This window comes from Toxorhynchites rutilus, chromosome 3 (genome assembly GCF_029784135.1).
Source record: "Toxorhynchites rutilus septentrionalis strain SRP chromosome 3, ASM2978413v1, whole genome shotgun sequence".
NCBI lineage: Eukaryota > Metazoa > Arthropoda > Insecta > Diptera > Culicidae > Toxorhynchites > Toxorhynchites rutilus.
In genome coordinates this window covers 134,056,067-134,079,530 of record NC_073746.1, presented here as the reverse complement: position 1 = coordinate 134,079,530, position 23,464 = coordinate 134,056,067, and the positions used below count along the sequence as shown (strand labels likewise).

The 23,464-nt window shown below is 37.0% G+C and overlaps 1 protein-coding gene across 2 annotated transcripts in view; it reads left to right on the top strand.

Annotated features, from left to right (window-relative positions):
* Window positions 1–23,464, top strand: part of LOC129775166 (uncharacterized) — a 366,981-nt gene that overhangs the window by 155,919 nt on the left and 187,598 nt on the right. The gene's annotated exons all lie outside the window — the stretch shown is intronic.

Here is a 23,464-nt window from a genome sequence, read left to right as displayed (position 1 = left end):
ATTTGCCATGATCATTTTTTTCAAGTACAGATCTACTAAATGCACGAACTGACTGCCATAACCGGAAGATTGGAGCTTCTCAACGCGCTCCATGACATTTTTTGTTTTTGGTCTTTCGTTATATTGAATCCGAGCTTGTTGAAGGCAACTCAATTCGTCCCAAAAACAGTTTTCATGTTATTCATAAATTCTAACAATACATTAGGTATCTACTGGATGTTGGCTAGATGGATTTTTGTTGAGCGTATTAAGTGGAAATGAAAGACGTCTGGTCGAGTTGAGAGAACAAATTGGAATGAAAATTTTATTTGACTACTTCTAATATACCAGAGTACTACAATGAACAAACAACTGTTGCGATGCTGTTATAGTAACGTTAGTTACAAGTTGCTACGCTTCCATCACTCCTCCTCATCACTAACTGATGTAACGCCTAGTTTCTCACGTAGATCCTCCAGTTTCACTCTGTTCAAGGGCTTCGTAAGGATGTCCGCCAGCTTAGTTTCCGTTGGACAGTAGGTGACTCTGATTTCATTCCGTTCAGCCAAATTCTTTACAAAATGAAACTTCGTGTCAATATGTTTTGATCGTTTTTCTCCGTTGCTGGTCAACATCTTGATGCAGCTTTGATTATCATCATAGATCTGAATTGGGGTCTTCACAGCATCTCCGAAGTCTTGCAAGAGCTTCCTAAACCAGATCAGTTCTTGACAGCATTCGGCAAGAGAAATATATTCCGCTTCTGTTGAGGACAGTGCGACACATGTCTGTTTCCTTGCACACCATGCGATCGTACCGCCGCCTAGCCGGAAGAGATATCCGGAGTTCGATTTCCGATCCTTGACGTTGCCAGCCCAGTCAGCATCTGCGTAGGCTTCAAGAGTTTGAGTACCATTTCCCAACCTAAGTTGATGGTTGCTTGTAGCCTTTAAGTACCTCAACACTCTTTTAGCTTCAGTCCAGTCTTGCTCAACCGGTTGGCTGACGCTGCTTCCAAGGATTGACGCACTTATCGCTATATCCGGTCTGGTATTCACAGCCAAATACAGTAAACCACCAATGAGGCTTTGATATTTGTCATTAGTGGGAAGCCTCTCCGACTCCTCCTTTTGCTGTATATATCCGGGGTCCATTGGTATTTTTGATCCTTTCGCATCCGCCAGTCCAAAACGAACAGCAAGCTTCTCGATGTACGACTTCTGGCACAAGTTGTAGCCATGCTCCGTCTGGATCACTTGAATTCCAAGGAAGTGTTTCACGTCACCTAGCTCCGTTAGCACGAACTCTGAACCCAATCTCCGGATGACATCGTTGTAAATCTCTTCGTTTGGAGTTACCAGCAGCATGTCGTCTACATATACCAAGAGATAGGTCATTTGGTTGTTCCGCTTCCGAACGTATAGACAAGGATCTGCCACAGCTTGTTTGAAACCATTTCGCAACAGGACTTCATTCAGCTTCTGATTCCACATTCTTGCGGATTGCTTCAAGCCATATAAACTTTTACGCAGCAGGCAAACTTGACCATCTTCTTTCTGCACTCCTGGTGGTGGCTTCATATAGATAGTTTCATTGAGGTTCCCGTTCAGGTATGCACTCTTCACGTCCACATGTTTTACTAGTAGATTACACCTAGCCGCAATGGTCAAAAGTACCCTGAATGTTGCCTGCTTCGCTACAGGCGCAAACACCTCATCATAGTCTAGTCCAGAGCGTTGCCTGAAGCCCTGGGCTACAAATCAAGTTGCTCCTCCTGTTCCTGGATACCATTTATTACGTCCGGGGCCTGATCTTCTTCTTCACTATCGTCGAGATCTTGATCATCAGCATCCTCGTACATACTGTCGTCACTGGGAAGTTCATCCTCATCATCGTCTTCTGGTTGTGGTGGTCGTTCTGCTTCCCATGTGTTGGACGGGTTCGGTGTTAGCGGAAAAACTACGACGTCATCTTCTTTTTCTTCTGTTTTTATACACTTCTGTCCATCAGCAAAACTTGTACTCAGAAAAGTTGCATCACGACTGAATACTACCTTATTCGTTGTCGTGTCAATGAACCGCCACGCCTTATGCTGATCCGAATATCCAACGAAAGTCATCTTGACTGACTTGGGTTCGAGCTTCTTCCGTTTCTGCTGTGGTACATAGACAAATGTAGGAGACCCGAACACCCTTAGTTTCTTCATGTCCGGCTTGATATCTTTCCAAATTTCATATGGCGTCTTCTGTACTGACTTCGTCGGCAGAATATTCTGCAAGTAATTGGCAGTGTTAATGGCTTCACCCCAGTATCGGTAATCCATTCCGCTGTCCAGAATCATACACCTCGCCATTTCCACCAGCGAACGATTTTTCCTTTCGGCAGTGCCGTTCTGCTGAGGCGTGTATGCTACTGTGAACTGCTGCAAAATCCCTTCATTCTTTAGGAATGCCATGAGTTCCTTGCTTCGGTATTCGCCACCTTGATCCGACCGTATTACCTTTGGCGGCCTGCCGAACTGAATTTTCATCTGCTGTACGAAATCCTTCAGCGCATCGATTGTTTCTGACTTCTCCCGCAACAGGTACACCGTCGAATAGCGGCTGAAGTCATCGATAAAGATAATGAAATATCGTCGTCCTCCAGGTGTTACCGTGTTCATCGGCCCACAAAGATCGCTGTGCACTAAATCGAGAATCACCTTGGACTTCTTCTTCGCCTTCTTTGGAAACGGTGTACGAGCCATTTTTCCTTGCAGACAGGTTTCACAGGTAATCGTCAACCCGCAATTCTTCATTTTAATGCCTTCAGCCAACTGCCGACGTTCCAGCTCAAGGATGGCCTGAACATCACGGTGTCCTAGTTTACGGTGCCACTCGTGTATGCAGTCCGTCGCATGGTTCTGTTCGATGACAACGTTCGTCCTCTCTACTAGACATAGGTGATACAAACCGTTCATTCGAGGTGCCACAGCAGCAATTCGTTGTCCGCTCGCAATCGTACAACCCTTCTCATCGAACGTGACGTTAGCGCCCTTCTGCACCAACCTTCCGACGGATACCAAGTTCATATCGAGCTCCGGAACAAAGAGAACATCGCTTAGCAGGATTTCCTTCTCTTCACCGTTTAATCCGTAGCACTTTATTTTGCAGCTTCCTATCCCCTTCACAGCAGCCTTTTTGCCATCCGCAACCGTTACGAAACGTGGTGTATCGTCCTTCGGTTCTTCCAAGCTCACAAAATACTTCTCATTCCTGCTCATATGCAGACTTGCACCAGAGTCAACGATCCAATTCACGGCAGCATCATCCCAGACACTGAATGCAAACTTTTCTTCCTCCGATTTTGCAGTTCTGGCCTTCGGTTGTTTGGGGACAGGTTTTCGATCATCCACGGTATTACCGTTCTTCTGGTTTCGATCGTTCTGATCCTGATCCTTCAGCCATAGCTTACAATTCCTTTTCTTGTGGCCAACCTTCTGGCAATGATGACACACCACGCTCTTGGTTTTCCCGTCCGCTTTCAACACAGTTGGATCCGCTGATGAAGATTCATTTCGCTTCAGAACTTCGTTGATGATCTTATTCTTCACGATTTCCAGCGTAAGTTCTTCTTCAGATCGGTTCTCCAGAGTCGTTGTCAGCGCGTCAAAGGAACTGGGTAAGCTTCGGAAAACCAGGATCACTTGAAGATCACTGTCCAGTTTCGTACCGGCGTTCGAAAGCTTCTCAAACAAATCTTCGAATTTCTGTAGATCCTCTTCGATGTCGTCGCCTTCGTGATACTTCAGATCACAGATTCGTTTCAAGAGATGCACTTTTGAAGTTAACGATTTCTTCTCATATTGCTTCTTGAGATTTTCCCACACGGCTTTGGCAGTTGTTGTATTCCGGATGTTACCGTGTTGGATCCGGCTGAGGAGTAACCCAATCGTCGCACAAGCTCGTTGATCACCATCTTCCCATGAAGCAACCACAACAGCATTCGACTGATCAGCAGCCAGCTCCGGTTTCGTCCCAGGAACTACATACTTCCACAAGCCTTCCCGAACGAGTAGGAATTCATCGTCTAGCTTCCAAGAATCGTAGTTCTCGTTGGTTAACTTGACGATTCCGGTCCTCTCCATCTTTTCAATTCCTCATAAAACGCAGGCCCATAACCTGTTGAGCGTATTAAGTGGAAATAAAAGACGTCTGGTCGAGTTGAGAGAACAATTTGGAATGAAAATTTTATTTGACTACTTCTAATATACCAGAGTACTACGATGAACAAACAACTGTTGCGATGCTGTTATAGTAACGTTAGTTACAAGTTGCTACGCTTCCATCAATTTTAGTTGATAAAGCTACGAGGAAAATATTTACTATTCATATTTATTTTGTTTTTTTCACTTACACCTTGCTTTTCAACGGCCCGCGTTAATGGTTGAAACGCATATAACCGGCCAAGTTGATTCAAAAGTATGGATCGACTAATTGCCACTTGTGAACATCACTTTTTATTCATTACTAGCTGACCCGTCAAACTTCGTCCCGCCCAAAATTTGTGTTTTGTTATCAATACCATCAAACATTCACGTTTTCTTACTAAGCGCAAGTTCATGAGTCCAATCGCAGAACTGTTCATTGATTGATCTTCTAATCGACCCCGTTGAATTTACCATTTACTAAAAAAATAAGAGGAGGGTTATGTCCGAGACACGACCGCATAGTTGACGTAGGATTCCGTTAGGCTATCTGTTGATTTTGGATATGTTTGAAGAATTACATCGTTAAACTCTTTGATAATGATTTGGTAGCCCTGAAAAGGGCCATTTCGTTTGGTTGTTGGGTATTGTTTGTTCACTCTACCAGTGTTTACCGAGTGATGATGACAGAAGGATGGTAAACAGTCGTTGGATGGTGCGTATCAGATAAAAGATATCGAAGTGGAACGAGATATGATGAAAACCGCTCTCTTTGATTCTAGACGACATGACTCCTATGTTATGCATGGATGAAATAAAGAAAAAAAACTCACCAATTGTAATATAAGATAATTACCAATACCGAACACAATTATCAATTCATCAGTAAAAACATGTTACTTCAATATAGGGAAAACATATTTGGCATGGAAAAGGCAATTCTCTATTAAATTTTTTACTTTCTGAGTGTTTATTCAACCCAATGCGAATTTTAATTGGACTAACAACACCTAATACTATATGTAGAGCATACGGCAAATCACTTTTTCTAATATTTCTTCACTTTTCCAATTTTTCTTGCCGTATAAACTTTCCTTCGGTGGTAATGAACACAACAAGACAGACAGCTTAAACCAAACGACCCGTTCTCGAGCGGGAACACACCTTGGTTTTCATTTATGAAAATTTAAATAAATCGTTTCACATAGCAAGTTATTTTGAACACAACTGCTACCATATACAAATTTACACTTACACTTGTGCTAAATTTTTCACAATACAGGATCGGTCATTAATATAAAATTTCACGGAGCAACCAACATTAAAGTTCCAAATTTGAATTTTATTTGCTAGAATTAATCGTATCACTCACCTTACTTGCCATATAAAAATGCCCTCGACTTGCATATATTTGCAATGCCAATTTCCAACGGGCACCTTGGTTTTGATGTCTCCGCTAGGGAACACTTTTCGGTGGGAACAAAGGCTCCCCCTACTTTCATGTATTTGCAATGTCGATTTCCCCCAGGCAGCTTGGTTTTGATGCCTCTGTTAGGGACCCGCTTCATGTGTCGTCAATTTCGACCAATCAGTAGTGGGTATTTCCGTTAGGATAGTGGTTGAGATTTCTCAATTGTTCGATAGTTAGTTTCATGACATATATTATTTTCTTCAATATAAAAAATTGTTATGGAGTGCCGAAATCGATTGACGCAAAAATTACATCAATCCATCATGAAATGACTGAGTAATAAGCGTTTGAAATTGGACAATTTTCACGATGTCCTCGATTTTCGATTTTCAATTTGTACCCCAATATGTTCCCGAAAGACGTAATCCTACGTCAAAATATCAGTACTTCTACTAAAACTCATCATTATAATATCAGATTATTTTCAGACACAATTCTCGATCAAGATTTTTCAACCACTTGCAAATAACATGTTTCTCCGTTTCATGGAATAAATGTTTGATACAGAAAATATGATAGAATAAGAGAGGGTGGAGTGTCTATATAAACGTTTCGTACCCCTTAAAATCTTCACATGCAAAATTTGGCTCCATTTGCTTGATTAGTTTTCGAGTTATGCAGAAATTTGTTTTTCATTTGTATGAGAGCCCACCCTAAGAGAGGGGGAGGAGTGTCGAACCACCATAGAAACATTGATTGCATCCTAAACCTCCACATGCCAAATTTGGTTTCGTTTGCTTGATTAGCTTGAGTTCTCCAAATTGTGCTTGATTAGTTCTCGAGTTATGCAGAAGTTTGTGTTTGGGTGCCCCTTGTAATTGGTGTTTCATTTGTATGGCAGCTCCCCCTTTAGAGAGGGGGGTGAAGTGCTTAATCACCATAGAAACATTTATTGTACCCTAAAACCTCCATATGACTAATATGGTTCCATTTGCTTGATTAGTTCTCGAGTTATGCAGAAATTTGTGTTTCATTTCTATGGCAGCTCCCCCTTAGAAAGGTGGGAGGAGTGTTGAACCAACTTAAAAATGTTTCTTGCCCCTTAAAACCTCCACATGCCAAATTTGGTTCCGTTTGCTTGATTAATTCTTGAATTGTGCTTCATTTGTATGGCAGCCCCCCTCCCTCAAAGAGAGGGGAGGAGTGTCTAATCACCATAGAAACGCTTCGTGACCCCTGAAACCTTCCCGGAGCCAAATTTGGCTCCATTAGCTTGATAGTTAGTTGATATATATATATATATATATATATATATATATATATATATATATATATATATATATATATATATATATATATATATATATATATATATATATATATATATATATATAGATTCGTACAAATTCTAACACTGACCATAAAAACAACAACCGAAATAGTTGAAAAATCTACTAAAACAGAAAAATTAACGATGCTATGCTAACGATTAATTTGCCAACGTGAAAATTTAATCATTGGTTTTGACTGTCACTTTTTTGCAAATACTCAATATTATAAATTATAGGCTGTGCCGATACCTGTAAATGATGTTAAAATGAAGGCTATAACCCAAAGAATTTCTGGGTTTTGATTATTGAATTATTTAAAGTTAATTAAAGTTAAAGTTCAGTAAATTTACGTTTGAAAATGGAGTGTTCGGAATTTGAATCATGCGTAGAAATTTGATTCACATTCCGAACACTACTTCAATATTAATTTTAATGAAGATTTCTGCATAAAATATCATTTTTGACGTCTTTCATTAAGGGTGTCAAATCCGAAAACAGGTCACGTTTTTATGAAATAAAGTTAACGTTAATAACTATTTTTGCCGCGAACGGATTTTGGCGATTTACATACTAAATGAATCGGAAATTCCGTAAGATTTGTTTAATATGCCATACAATAGAATACCCTGGTTAGTAAATGGTTAAAATTCATGAAAACTTTAAGTGTTTCTATTTTCCCATACATTTGTTTTGTCCATTTGAGTGCTTTCCTGAATAGAGATATCAATATCGAGCAACTTATCGATGACCAACGGAGGGGAAATCGTAGGATTTAAAGTCTCCGTGAACAAAGGAAAAAAAGAAGAATGAAGGGGAATACTTGCCTAGAGTATAAACAGTGGATCACGCTGAGGCAAACTTTCATTCGGCATCGGACTGTTGAGCAATCCAGTTCACTTTGCTTTCGCTGCGCTTCGATCTAAGATTGGACCCCACCAGTGGTAATCCAACTTCGATATCGTCGTGTGGTTTTTCCAGTTCGTTTTTCGCGTTATTCGTATCGTGTGTTCTTCTTTCCGCGTCATAAATTGGACGCTTCGCGTAGTGTGCGATGAGCAAGAAGAAGAGGAAGGCAGGCTCGAGCCCTGCAAAAAACGAACGCATTGCCAGGGGCAATAAAATTTCGAGGTAAGCGTCATCTAATGATGCACGCGGTGTTGGTGCAGTGAAAAGCGCTCGCACTGAACCGAGCTATTGTAAATGTGACACCGCACAGAACAACAGCGAAGTAGGCGATTTCGGCGCGTCGGTCGAAAATGTAAACGCCGTTACCCAAGCAGCAACCAAAATCAAGCTCCCCCCGCTGGTGGTGAAGGCGGTCGCTCTTGATAAACTCATCAGCGAATTCGCATCGATGGGTGTTACAGCAGAGTAAAAGCTGTGTGGCATAATTCAGTCTTTTTCCAAGCAGTGAACATTGTTTATTTTCCGTCTTCATAAGGGCTTCGTTGGTGCCTTTGAGAATGCATCAATGCATTAAACTGACGTTATGGCGAAGCAGACGTTAAGGTTGTGCACCAAAAAATTATTTGGGAATACTACGCATCTTGAATATCTTACTGGAATGTTATAAGTTATTTGGGTTCGCGTGCCAGTCGCAAAACTGCCTTCAACTAGGATTGCATTTGCGCTAATATTGATCATAATGAAGCATTGCTACTGTTTTCGAGGTTGTTATTAACAAAAAGAGTTTATTTCTCTTGTTTAGTCATCAAGAAAGTAAATGTTCTGGAATTTTGTATGTGATTAATGTTGCTTGCCAGTAGCAAAACTTCCTCCACTAAGGGTGACAGCTGCGCCTCTCTCGAGCATGAGAATGTAATGCAACTCTTTTCGAGGCCAGTAATATTAACAGAAGCGTTTATTTTGAGAATAGCGCAAAATGATGAGAAATGTTTATATTGCTAGTAGTTTCAAGCCACCAATGTATGGCTCTGTATGCATGCTATGGTGAATGCTTGTTTGGCGCTTGGTTTACGCTTAGTTTGTACGAACGATATCAAGAGGTGCGATTCCTTTGAAGCAATACTAAATAACATGTAGCATGATATTTGATACTTGCAAGTGTTGTCATTGTTGTTGTTTACATGTGGTGCCAAAGATATATTGATGTAGTTATGAGATATGGAATAATGGTGCTGGTGCAACATGTATATAATCGACTGTAGCCGAGTCTATGTCAATTTCGAAAAAGGCCACCGGAATAGCCTTCGAGCTAAATTTTCAATGCATTGACATGAAATAAATTGCGACATACGATTGTTTTGCGAAGGCAAGAATGAATCATCAATCAATTATCGTCAACTGATTCTACAATGAAAAAATCATTTCAGAGATTATTCTACTAAGTAGTTGTTTCTAAAATTTCACAACATTATAGAATAATATCCGAAGGTATAAATAAGCGACTTATATAAAATAACAGCGTAGTTCTACGTCAACAATGCGGTAGTATCTTGGACACAACCTCCTATAATTTTTTTCACCCGGTTATTTCTAGGTTCTTACATTCTCTAGCACTCAACATGAAAACAGCTATCAAAACAGTTGAAACAACTACAAAAACTTAAAAATGAACGATGCTTGTTTTTTACGGAATTTGCTAACGCAAACATTTTAGCATTGGTTTTGACTTCACCTTTTTGCAAATGTCTAATATTATAAATTATAGGCTGTATTGATACCTGTAAATGATGTCAAAATTAAGTCTATACCTCAAAGAATGTGTGTGTTTTCATTATTCAATTAATTATAACATTAAAGTTTAGTAAATTTGTATTTAAAAATGAAGTGTTCGGAATATGAGACAAAACGGTACTCTCTGACAGATCGGAAGATCCGGAAGCAATTTTGAATTGTTGAAATTTGAATGAAAATTATCACTCGATGTCGTTGAAACACATAGAAGAAATAGCCCTGACCTTAACTAAACTTTATTTTCTATAACTTTCCTTGCATTTCTACCAAAACTTCATCCATAATGTAAAACCATCATCAGAGTGGTTGATCAGTATACAGATCTGGAATTTCTAAGGAAATTACACTATCGATTTCATTGGGGCGTATTTTGTGGACTAACCAAATAAAAAATGTATGTAATCCTCACTTCTTCCATTCAACCGAATACATTCAGCAATAGGTGAGACCGAATACGACTGGACTTCATTATTGTCATTTATGTAATGTCAATGAATTGCGTTTTTGGCCAAGCAATAGCAAAAACTGTGTCGGCTTTGCTCATGATAGCGTCTCGCCAGGTAATGTATTCTTCCTCACGTCGCTTTGGTGATTGTTTCGTAGGAATCGCAGTCGTGTGTCAAAATGTTTCAACGATGAATCCCAAATTAACGCTTGCGCATAAAATCTATACACGTGTTCTTCTCTCCAGCTAGTGTTTTATCAGGACTGATGACCATAGCGTGATTGTGATTTTGTAGTTCAAGCAAGTGTGATTTGAAGTATTGTAATTTACCTCTAATTCGACATCTAGCTAATTGGACATATTCGCCTCTAATTGGACATTTTTATAAACATCGAGTTTGAGACCCAAATTATGACTCCAGATTGAAAGTCGCCACCATACGTCGATATTGTACCACTGTCATCGCGAATGTTCAATTACAGGACATAATCGCCTCTAATGCGATACTGAGTGGGCCCTCGGTATGTCGAATTAGAGGTAACTTACTGTATTTCAATAACGAAGCTTCCAGCTCGCCGGTGATGCGCCTGGCTTTAGACGAATTGAGGTTACTTGCACATGTATGGATGAAAGTTTGATGAAGCGGACGCAGCGCCATCTGTCATTTAACAACGTAAATAAATTTGTTCATTTTCAAAAACGAATAACGGTTGAATTATTTGAATATTGTTTATGCAGAAATACTAAAACCGCGTTCAAAAATAGGGAATTGAAGTTCATTTTGGTAATTTGTATGGTTTGAAGCCAAAACTAAGAAAAAAAAACTATTCAGATTTTTTTTTGCATGGGGCCACCCTAATCGGTATTTAATATATAGTAATCGGTACCCTAGCAGTGTCATATATAGTTTACGACCTATTCTCATGCCTACCAAGTTTTTGTGCATAATTTCATCAAAATCGGTCGAGCCATTTCGTAGGAGTTCGACCACAAACACCGTAACACAATATTTTTGAATACAGGCAAATCTGTTTTTGTGTGGGGATAGGGACCGCACAAAAAAATAGTACTAAACTTTACCGGTAGCTTTAAAAACTAGTGTTCTCTACACAATAAAAAAAATGAAAAAGTTTCCTTAACACGTTGAGTGCTGCGTCGGTCCCTAGAGGCCGACTTTGAGCTTTTTGGTAGGAAAGTGCTGGTAGACTAGGACTGACAGATACAAAATAATAAAATAAAAATATATACGGTTTATTTTCGGATGTTTTACAAAATGTGGCTACTTCTAGTCGAATTGCTGACTATTTTCTATCTATACAATAACTATCTTTGGGGACTGGGACCGACACTGATATTGTGCAAACGCTCTTGATGAGCGCAGCAAGAAAAAATCGGGGCTTAACGTGTTAAGGAAATAACCCAAATCCTAATGATTCAATTCGTGATAAACATTCGATTTCTTTTTTTCACTTCAATAAGCGGCCTACTCACTTGCGCATCATAAAATCAACCATTTGTTCCTTTCAATAAGCTCCTACTGTCATCTTAAAATAAACAGAACAAAACATGAGAATGGGAATTAGCTGACACAGTCCCTATGTAGAGCCATGTAATACATATCAGAGATAGAAAAAAAAAACGATGACTTATTTTTTTTCAAATACCGCACAAAAAAAGTCGCACGAAACATCACACGAAATTTTTGATGCACTTCAAATAAATAAAATTCTGTCATCAACATATTCTTGTAGAAACATTAGTTGATGTGCGTTTAAATCACACATCCTTTTGAAAATGTATCATTTGAAAAACCCACACAAAGAAACAATTTGTCTTTTGACTAAGCTGACACACCTGCCCTTTAATTGACGCGAAGTTTGTACGAAATTTGTTATAGAGTTTGTTTAAAGTTTTCTATTCATGTTCATGTCAGTTCATGTTAAGTGTATGTTGCAATTTTTGCAATGGATGAAATTTAAACGCTGTCAAGATGAGGTAAATCATATCGATCATCAACGTCGTCAACTGATGTAATGTTGACAAAGTGTAGGAAATGGAGAATGAAACTGGCATCAATTTTGAGTGCATCAGCATTTAAATTATCCTTCTATAAACAAATGTAATCAGATGAAATAGCACCCCACTCTTGGAAAGCATGGGTGAAGTTTTGTATGTATGATTGAAATTTAATACTAGAGTCTATGCAACATTTTAGATACACACAAACGGGTACGTGAAATGTCAATGACCCTGCATTCTTCAAAAAAATGTATAAATCACGTAATTAGCGTTTCTGTGCTTCATAAAAAAGAAAATCATCGCTGGCACATTAATCTTCCTTTAACCCGTCAAAATGAACTTTGCCAGGTTATCAAATTTTCTGCCTGACAGCGCAATGGAAGGTTGGAGGAACAATTCGTAGCTTTACTTGTGCTGTCCGTAACACAGCCACAGATCCACATTAACATCAGTGCAGGAATCTCTGATGGCCTTAATTTTCTATACAATTTTTTGCAATGGGGCTAGTAGCAACCTAGGGAGATTCGTAGGACACTAAATTCCGCAAGGCCCCGTCCTGGGAATGAATTTGCACTGCTGCTAACAGACTAACACAGGCAGCATCTCATCAAAGGCCACCCTCAACTTTTCGTTGATTTGTTCCCCAAACGATTGCCGCAGTGGTTCGAGAGTGTGTGAGTCAAGTCACGATTAACATTCATTCACAACGCGCAGCGGAAGGTCGTTCCACTGCATAACGATGACAATCCCAGCGGAATCATTCGGGATAATGGTTCGGTAAGTTCGCAAATTACGAGCTGATTTCACTTGCCCCTCGGCAACGGACATTTTTCTTTGTTTGCGTTGCGCTACACGCTGCTCCCGGTGTATATCCATCTGATGAAGACAGATTGTGTGCGGCTTCAAACGAATAGGATTTTGTTTGCTCTTCCACTAAACAGTGCAGCGAATGGGATAAAATGTGAGTGGAGGCCACCGGCCGACAATTCTCAAGATAACTAAATTGGGGCAGGGATGAGAAGAATAGCTGTTAACGAAGTCCTTTGGCAGGGGTATTAGAAGTTTGGTTTCGGCTTCCTCCTTCGCCGAAATAAAATTATAAACGATATAGAAATGTCAGAGTCAGTTTCGCCGGAATGACCATGGAGATATATAAAAGAAGAAGAACAATTTTCCGATTGAAGATTATTCAAATGTTTCCAAGTGAAGAAGGCTTCTGTTTACCTGGTGATATACGCAATTCATTTTAGGATCTCAAATAGAAATTTGGAACGGAAATTAAATAATAAATCTGAAGTTAGATTCAGATTCAGATTTCACATTGAAATTTCAAATCCAATTTTATGTACAAATACAGAGTACAGTTATGTACAGATTTCGGATCTAAAAAATTAAAATCAGATTTCTTATCCGTGTTTTGATTCGGATTCCAATTTTATATTTCGAATTATTCAGAAGATTTCTAATTCAGATTCAGAATTATGATCTGGAAGCAGAATTTCAATTCTGTACATTGAAGTTTGGAATCAGTGTCATATTCCAGGTTGAATCTAAGTCTAAAATCTAAATCTGATTTCAGACTCCAGTTTTGAGACTCCAGATTCCAGTTCCGGAATTCGAAAATATTTTCATTCACACTTTAGATTTTGATTCCAGATCAAAACAATGATCAACATTGTGTTGGTGTAGTGGGCAACAATACCGGGAAGAAATAAATAATCGTTTTTTTCTGATATTTCAAAGAGTTTGTGGACTAACACAATTTTGTGCTAACCAACTCAATAGCGATTTCAATTATCCTTATCAACCGACTCTTTATTAATGCTGATATCACACACACAAAGATTTCCCTCGATACAAAGAGAGTATGGAAGATATTGCAGACAAAAACGGTGCAGTTTTGTTTGGTGAAAGAATATTTTCGATTTCATGACGTCTGGTGAAGAGTGCTCCTGTATCTTTCCATCACACTCACGCATGGCTGTTGTCTTATGCATTTCTTCAAGGTAGATTGGAGAGTTTTCTATGCGGTTTGATGGTGTGACTATTCTTGCACGAGAGCGGAAAGCGGAAGTGGCGTTTAGACAGGAATAGATCTCTGTCTTTGTTATTGTATTTGGCGACTTCTTGACGGGTGAGCTTTGCCGCAATGAATGCAGTGTATAGTTGTATTTTTATAATACATTCATTTGTGTGAAGGTTGCCCTTACATGAATTGTTGTAATTGATGTTTACAAAATAAGGTAATTTTGTCATCGATTTTCATGCCGAAAGAGTGCTTCTGTATTTTTGCGTTTTAACGTTTTAACGTCTTTTGGGAACATATTGGGGGTACAAATTGAAAAAAGAAAATCGATCGCATCGTGAAAAATGTCCAATTTCAAACGTTTATTGCTCAGTCATTTTATGTTGGACTAGCTGACCCGGCAAACTTCGTCCCACCCAAAATTTGTTTTTTGTTATCAATACCTTCAAACATTCACGTTTTCTTACTATGAGCAAGTTCATGGGTCCAATCGCGGAACTGTTCATTGATTGATCTTCTATTCGACCCCATTGAATTTACCTTTTACTATAAAATTCCTAGTATTTCTAATAAAACTCATCATTATAATATCAGATTATTTTCAGACATAATTCCCGTTCAAGATTATTCAACCATTTCCAAATAACATGTTTCTGTACATGTTTCGTTACATGGAATAAATGTTTTATACAGAAAATATGATAGAATAAAGACAGCCCTGAATCGGACATTTCCTTCCTCGAGTTCTGCTCTTATCAACACATTCGTCGATCCTTGTTTTGACGTAGAACTACGTCTTTCAGGAAGGGTGCCAAATTAGAAAACAGGTCACGTTTTTATGAAATAAAGTTAACGTTATTAACTATTTTCACTGTGAACGAATTCTGAAGATTTGTTTGATATGCTATACATTACAATTCGCTAATCTCTAAACGGTTGAAATTCATGAAAACTGGAAGAACTTCCTTTTTTCCCATACATTTGTTCTGCTGATTAGTGTGCTAACCCTACCCGTATTTCGAATGCTTCTTAACAGATCGGAAAGATGTTTAACATTGATTGTTAGGAAATATTTCTACGCTTCTATCAAAATTAATAAAATGTTATTTTTCATGAGATGAACAATTGAATAACTGTAAAATGTCAAGCTTTATTCAAACTGGCATGTTTCGATAGGCCCGATTTGCGGTTTCCCCAACACAGACTTCTAAACCGATGTACCTGTGGAAATCCGCTTTGCAAATATACATACAAGTCGGGGGTATTTTTGTTCCCACCGAGCTGTGTTTCCCTAACACGGACTTCAAAATTAATGTGCCTGGGGGAATCCGCTTTACAAGTACATGCAAGTCGGGGGTATTTTTTGGTGTTGAGTAATTTTGTACTCGCTTGTCGTTGTGCAGGCCGGAATTTGTTTCCATAAAACGTTAAACTGAGAAGTCTGAGAAAATCGTCATTTCGGATACTAGAGGCGAATGAACTCTAGCGATTCGAAAACTACGTAAACATGAGTGATGCAATAATTTCAGAGGGAAAATACAATGATCGTTTGACAATTCTTTCGTTCGCATATTTTGGTAGTCCTAGGCATCATATCAAAAGTAAAAGGACATTCATCAAATTTATTTGTAGCAAAGAACATAATCTATTACAAAAAATTCGATGCATTCTTAAATAATATTCGAAGTGCTAAACAAGTGGATTGCATAATATAATTGTGTAGTTCTACGTCGAAAATATGCGGTCGTGTCCTAGATACAACACTATAGTTTTTTTTTGGTATAGATAGAAGAAGATATAGGAGTGCGTTTCATCACATTAAATTCCATTTCCAGTTTCGACCAAAGATCAATTTCGCTAGCGCAAATATCAAATGGTCTAACAGTCCATTACAGTCCATTACAGTCCAACAGTCCATAAGTCATCTCGAAAATTGTCTTTTTTTCAAAAATCGGCATTCTGGTACTTGATTTTTTTTCAGAGTACAAAACGAAAAGTATGGTTTTGGGTGCCATTAAAAATAGTTATCTCGATTTTTCATTCGGAATTTGCTACGAAATGTTGATTTGCACGATAATATACCCTATGCAAAATATGAGCTCATTCGGACTTCATTTATTAGTGTCACAGGCGTAAAAATATGAGTTTTTTTGAAAAACGAAAAATCACCGAAAATAGAGGTTTTTTTAAAAAAAGTTTGACGTTAAATGTCTTAAAATTGTATTAATCGTCGAGATTTACAGTTATCTCGAGACCTTTTTTGTCAAAAAAAAACTCATTCGGACTTCATTTACTGGTTTCCCCCTTGGGTGATTTTTCGATTTTCAAAAAACTCAAACTTTAACCGCTTTGCGTCACTCTCCCTTGAGTCCGATTGAGTTAATATTTTGCATAGGGTGTTTTTTCGAGGTGGTGAATATTTTTTGTGGGGTAACTTTTTGAAATTCGAGATGACCATTTTCATTGGTCATCATTTGTTGTGTTCATCTTCACCCAAGGGAAGTTCATGCGGCGTGGAAAATTGGAAAATTGGAAAATTGAGGGAATATTCGAAAAAGTGATTTCCCATATGGTCTACATATCGTATTAGGTGCTGTTAGTCCAATTTAAATTTGCTTTGAGGCATATAACATCGTGTTCCGTTGAATCGAAAATGGTAAGGGCAATGGCAATCGGGTCTCTACTGTACAGCCACTCCATGTCAAACCTATATAGTGGCCCTCAGATTCTCGTGAAAAATGGTAGTTCCGTTCCTTATCGTAAAATATTAGACACATATTTTTATTTTTTGAAGTGGGACTACGTCTAACCGGAATATATGGAGGGTAAAATGAAAACCTAAACACAGAACATGAAAGATTTCGAATGCTTATAACTCGAACATTTCGTACTGGATAGTAGAGATGTTTGCATCACTTGATAGGGAATATTTCTACGCATCTATCGCAACTAACAAAATGTTGTTTTTCATTAGATAAACAATTGAATAACTGTAAAATATTAGGCGTTATCTAAACGCCCTAACTGCATCGTTTTGATTGGCCCGATTTACGGTTTCCCTAACACAGCCAAGCCTTCAGCCTTGGGGAAATCGGCATTGCAAATACATGAAAGTAGGGGGACTTTTGTTCTCATCGAAAAATGTTCCCTAACACAGACTTTAAAACCAAGCAGCGAAATCGGCATTGCAAGCACACGAAAGAGCCTAGAGGCGAGTGAACTGAAAAGTTTAAACCCTCTTAAAGCCAAAAAGAAGAAGAAGAACGAAAGTAGGGGGAGCTTTTGTTCCCACCGAAATGTGTTCCCTAATAGAGATTTCTAAACCAAGGTGCCTGGAGAAATCGGTATTTCAAATTCATGTAAGTCGGGGGTATTTTTGTTCCGACTGGAATGTGTTTCCCTAACACAGACTTCAAATCCATGAAGCGTACGGAAATCGGCATTGCGAATTCATATAAATCGGGGGTATTTTTGTTCCGATTGAAATGTGTTTCCCTAACACAGACCTCAAAACCGAGGTTTCTGGGGTAATCGGCTCTGCAAATAAATGCAAACTGCGAGTACTTTTGTCCTCGCTTGCCTTTGTGCAGAGTGGAATATGTCTGTCCTAACATGATCTTCTAAACTTAGAAACCTGGGAAAATCGTGCAGCCACTAGAAGCGAATGAACTTCCCAGTTTCAAGCAAATTCGAGATTCGAGAAGTATGTACACTTTTGGGATGTAAACTTCAGAGGGAAATGTAAAATAAAATAATCGTTTGATAATTTTTTTTTTGTCTTTATTGGAAAGATTTTCAGCCTTAGGCTGGTTCATCAAACGTTTGATAATCCTTCCGTACATATATTTTGTTCTAGTCATCATACCAAACGTAAAAGGTCCGTCATTAAATTTACTTGTAACGAAGAACAATCAATCACAATAAATGAATTGACTTTACACGGCATTTGTTCATTTTTTTCACTCACAGAGCAAATATATTGAACTCAATTGAATTTGGAAACTGTTTCATTCAATCAAGAATTTAATCAATACAAACGAATGATTGTTAAGCTAAGGTAGTTCCACGTCAACCTTGCGGTTATATCATAGTAACCCACTAATTTTTTTTCATTACTTACCATTTTTTTTTAATGGGTACCTACTCATTTCCATGTTTGGGTGATCCACAAAATAAAATTTTCCCTTTTTTTCTGTTGAACTACTGAACCCATTCAGCTGATCGATATATCACAACACAGCAAATTAACTAGTTTTTTTTTGAAATTCGAGGGGTTGTATTCGAGACGCGACCGCTTAGGACGTAGGACTACACTTTTTTTTTTATATTTGTTGGTTTATCATTTTGGATATTATTTGCGAATACGAATTTCATAAATAACGCTTTAGTAAAAGTTCCAGGGACCCTGAAAAGGTTTAATGGCTCGCGTGGTTTTGTTGAATCATTTCGAGAAGCAACGATTCTTTTTTGGTTTTGCGAGAACAACACACTAATTGTTCATATGTCACAATTTTTTTCTTTATATCAATGCACGTATTGCACTGAGTATTCAACGAGAGGCATCTTCCGTGCATCGCCATTCAACAAGCATCAAGCACGTGTCTAACAAATGCACATAGTTGCAGCGATAAAAGTGAAACATTGCGAAAATTACCGTTTATGAGAAATCGTTTCTCGACTCTCGGTCAAAAGCGTCAACAAAGCTAGGAGCTTGTTGCATCAGAACAGAACCGATGCGCACGAGAGCAAATACGAATAGCAACTAAAAGTATTGAAGGTGTGCTATTCACATGCTTACTTAGTACGCAAGGGCGTTTACTTCGCAAATATTCTTTTTTTGCTATTCCTCTTTGTTGTTTCTATTCTAACGACTGCATAAGTTGCCCATTATTGACAGCTCTGTTCGGGGAAGCACACAAATGGGCAGAACAAATGTATGGGAAAATGGGAATGCTTCTAATTTTCATCAATTTAAAACATATACAGATTATGGGATTCTGATGGATAGCATATCAAACAAATCATAGAAAATTCCGATTCGATTGGTATGCAAATCGTTAAAATCCGTTCGCAGTGAAAATAGTTATTTACGTTAATTTTATTTCATAAAACCGAGACCTGTTTTCCGATTTGGCACCCTTAATGTAAGACGTAGTCCCCCGTCAAAAAATATTGCACTTGCAAAACATTTGGATCTTATTTTCATAATTATTGATTGCATTTGTTTTTTTTATAATTTACATGACTATGGACTAGAGGGAAAACTGAGTTTTTTTACCCATCATATCAAAAAATCCGAGATGTGATTTCTTTCGTTTTTAGGTTCTGATTTTTCAAAGATAACCAATGGTTAAAAAAAATCTTTTTTTTTCTTAAAATATTTTTTACAAAAATTCAGAACATTTGAACAACTGAACCGATTCAGATGATATAAATATCGAATTAAAACTTAATTACCAATAGTTCATTTGTAAAAAAATCGATTTTGGTTTCGTAATTATTGATCGCGTTTGTTTTTTATAGTTTACATGGTTAATGAAGGAGAGCGCTACATTTTTTTCTTAAAATCTTTTTACATAACATTTTCTGAAAACATTTTTTTCGTTTTTGAGTTATGATATTTCAAAATATCGTAACTCAGTCCTAGTTTTCAGTCGTAGTTCAATATTCATATGAGACTAGATTAGATCTATGCGACAATCACCCAATTTTTTTGCAAGAATAATGTCGATGATATGTCGATTATCTGAATCGGTTCAGCAGTTCAAAGTTATGAGCTATGAAGTGATTTTTGAAAAAAAAAAATGAGGAAAAGTTGATTTTTAGGTCCATCCTACAATGGAAATGGGGGTTCTAAGACAAAAAATGTTTTTTTAAAGTGTTTCAATTTTGCTCAAAATCGCGGTGACTGGTCTCCAGCCAAAAAATTAGACCCGTATTTTTTTATTTGAACATTAGGGTACCCAGTCTTGATATAAAGAGACAAGAAAAAGTCACAGGAGGATTGTGTCCGAGACACGACCGCATAGTTGACGTAGGATTCCGTTAGGCTATCTGTTGATTTTGGATATGTTTGATGAATTACATCGTTTGATAATGAGTTGGTGGCCTCGAGAAAGGCCGTTTTGTTTGGTTTTTGGGTATTGTTTGTTCACTTCACCAGTGTTTACCGAGTGATGATGACAGAAGGATGTTGAACAGTCGTTGGATGGTGCCTATCAGATAAAAGATGTCGAAGTGGAATGAGATATGAAGAAAACCGTCCTCTGTGATAGATGAGATGCCTTCTGTGTTATGTATCGATGAAATACAGAAAAAATAACTCTCCAATGTTATATAAGATCGATACCGAACACAATTGCCATTTTTTCTCACCTGTAAAAAACATGTTACTTTAAAATAGATTATAATATGTGTTTGAAATGGAAAACGTAATTTTCTTTTATAATTTTTAGTTTCTGAGTATTTATTTAACCCAACATGAATTTTAATTGGACTAAGAACACCTAATACTATATGTGGAGCATATGGAAAATCACTTTTTCTAACATTTCTTCACTTTTCCAATTTTTCGCGCCGTATAAACTTTCCTTGGATGAAAATGAACACAACAACACAGACAGCTTAAACCTACCTTGGTTATTATTTATGGAAATTGAAATAAATCGTTTCATATATCAAGTCATTTTGAACACTTATGCTACCATATACAATTTTACACTTACACTTGTGCTAATTTTTTTTAAATACATGATCGGTCATTGATATGAAATTTCACGAAGCAACCAACATTAAAGTTCCAAATTTAAATTTTATTTGCTAGAATTAGTCGTACCACTCACATTACTTGCAATATAATAAAATAAGTGAAAAAACATTTTAAGTTAAACGGTTTCTCTGTAATTAAACATAATAATAATATAGATAGTACTAAAATCTAGAAAATAATTAGGCAAGTAGCAGTTAGCAGTTATCATATCCCATCCTTCATTAATCAAGGACATTGATGAGACTAAAATAAATTCGTGGGGCATATGATGAAACCATTAAATGTGGATAATGGGAATGCAACGTACCCCATGCTTTTATTTTAGTCTCAACAATGTCCTTGCTTATTTTTTTCACTTATTTTATTTACTAGTTTTTAGTACATTATTTATATCTTTGGCATATTTCTCTATAATAAAACCATTCAATTTTTTTTAAATTTTTATTTCTTACCTAATTTTCATCGGAAAAGTTGTATGATGTACTGTATTCTGTTAGTTAAATCATATAATTTAATATCGACATTGAGGGGATTTGAAAAATACATGGTACCTACCCACAGACATACAAACAGGTTAAGCTGAATGAAAGCATTTAAAAAAGTAATTGAGGGCTGCGGCCATCTTGGATTTGGATTTTTCATGATCTACTACGTTTTGATAGCACTTTCATTTGATACCCATATTGATGGGGCATTGAAATTCACCGTTTCTCCGTTTTGAAATGGTGGTCATTTTTTATTTGAATTTTTTATTAATAAATATGTTCTACTAGTCAAGCCCTTTCATTTGATACTCATGTTTATATGATTTTGAAAAAAATATATATGGCGCCATTTTGTGGTAGGGGCTATTTTGGATTTGCATTTTTCATAAATAGCTGTGTTCTACTGTACAAGCCCTTTAATTTGATACTCATACTGATTAGTTTTTGAAAAAAAGTATATATAACACCATTTTGTGGTGGCAGCCATTTTGAATTTTTTTTTTATAAATAACTGTGTTCTACTAGTCAAGTCCTTTCATTTGATACCCATATTGATGAAGTTTTGAAAAAAAAAATATATTTATATACGACGCCATTTTGTGGCCATTTTGGATTTGCATTTTTCATAAACAACTGTATTCCACTAGCTGAGCCCTTTCATTTGATATCCATATTGATGGGGTTTTGGAAAAACCCATATTGATAAGGTTTTGAGAAAATATGTAATCCACCATTTTGTAGCGGCTGTCATGTTGGATTCTCATGATCATGAAATATGCAGTTTTATAGTGACTGCAAAGATAAAGGTGTGTTCCAAATTTCAGGTCAATCGGTCAACAGGAAGGAGGTCAAAGGGCCTGGCCGGGTAAGGGAGTAAAAAGTGCCCCCAAGCCAAATCACTAGCTGAATAGCTGTAATTTTCTTCATCATCTGCATTATTATTTTTATTTTCTTGAAATCGATTATTTTATTGTATTCGTAGTTTTCAATTGTAAGATTAAAATAAAAAAAACAAATCGGATTTGTGGTCTGAAAGTTATATTTTTTTTTTCAAAATTTCGAAATGCCAGAAAATCTATAACATTTTTTGTACTGTGTATTTTTTTTATTATTTTATTTTTATCATTAGATATTTGAAAAAAAAAACAGCTTGAAGATATTTATCAATCTAGAAAATCCGTAAGAACACATTTAAATATAAATTAGAGTAGTACTGAATTTCAAAATCCCAAAAAAAATTTTTTCTGAATTTCAATATTTTTTAGTACTAAAATTTTTGATGAAATTTTTTTTTTTATAATGTTTCTTGATACACCGTGGTAAGATGCACTTTCAGTGTTTTTTTCAAATTTTTATCTCGGATCTATTGAGAATGGCGTGAAATAAACGAAAAAGTACGTTTTTCACTATAGATCCTACGTCAAACCACATAGGGGTTCAAATAAACCGCCAAAATTTCTTATTTAATATCCTTTACAATATTTGCCATACAGCTAGTGATTTGGTTTGGGGGCTCTTTTTACTCCCTTACCTAACCACTCTTTGGAAATATAAAAAAAATATTTTTGATACCGCGCAACACTGAAAAAAGTCTGAAAAAAATCACACAAATCTAGAAAAGCCGTAGAAACACATTTAAATATGAATTAGAGTAGTACTGAATCTCTAAATCCCAAAAAAAATATCAAAATTTCAATTTTTTTTTTTAGTACTAAAATTGTTGATGAAATTTTGTTTTGATAATTTTTTTTGATACACCGTAGTAAGATGCACATTCAGTTTTTTTTCAAATTTTCATCTCGGGTCTTTTGAGGATGGCGTGAAATAATCGAAAAAGTGCGTTTTTCAATATAGATCCTACGTCAAACCACATAGGGGTTCAAATAAACCACCAAAATTTCTTATTTAATATCCTTTACAATATTTGCCATACAGCTAGTGATTTGGTTTGGGGGCACTTTTTACTCCCTTACCCGGCCAGGCCCTTTCTATTAATGTGGGACAGCGCTACAGACATGTTACAAATAGGGCAAGCTAAATAAAACCGTTTCAAAATGCCCCCGACTTGCATATATTTGCATTTCATCAATCCATTATGAAATAACTTGGATAATTT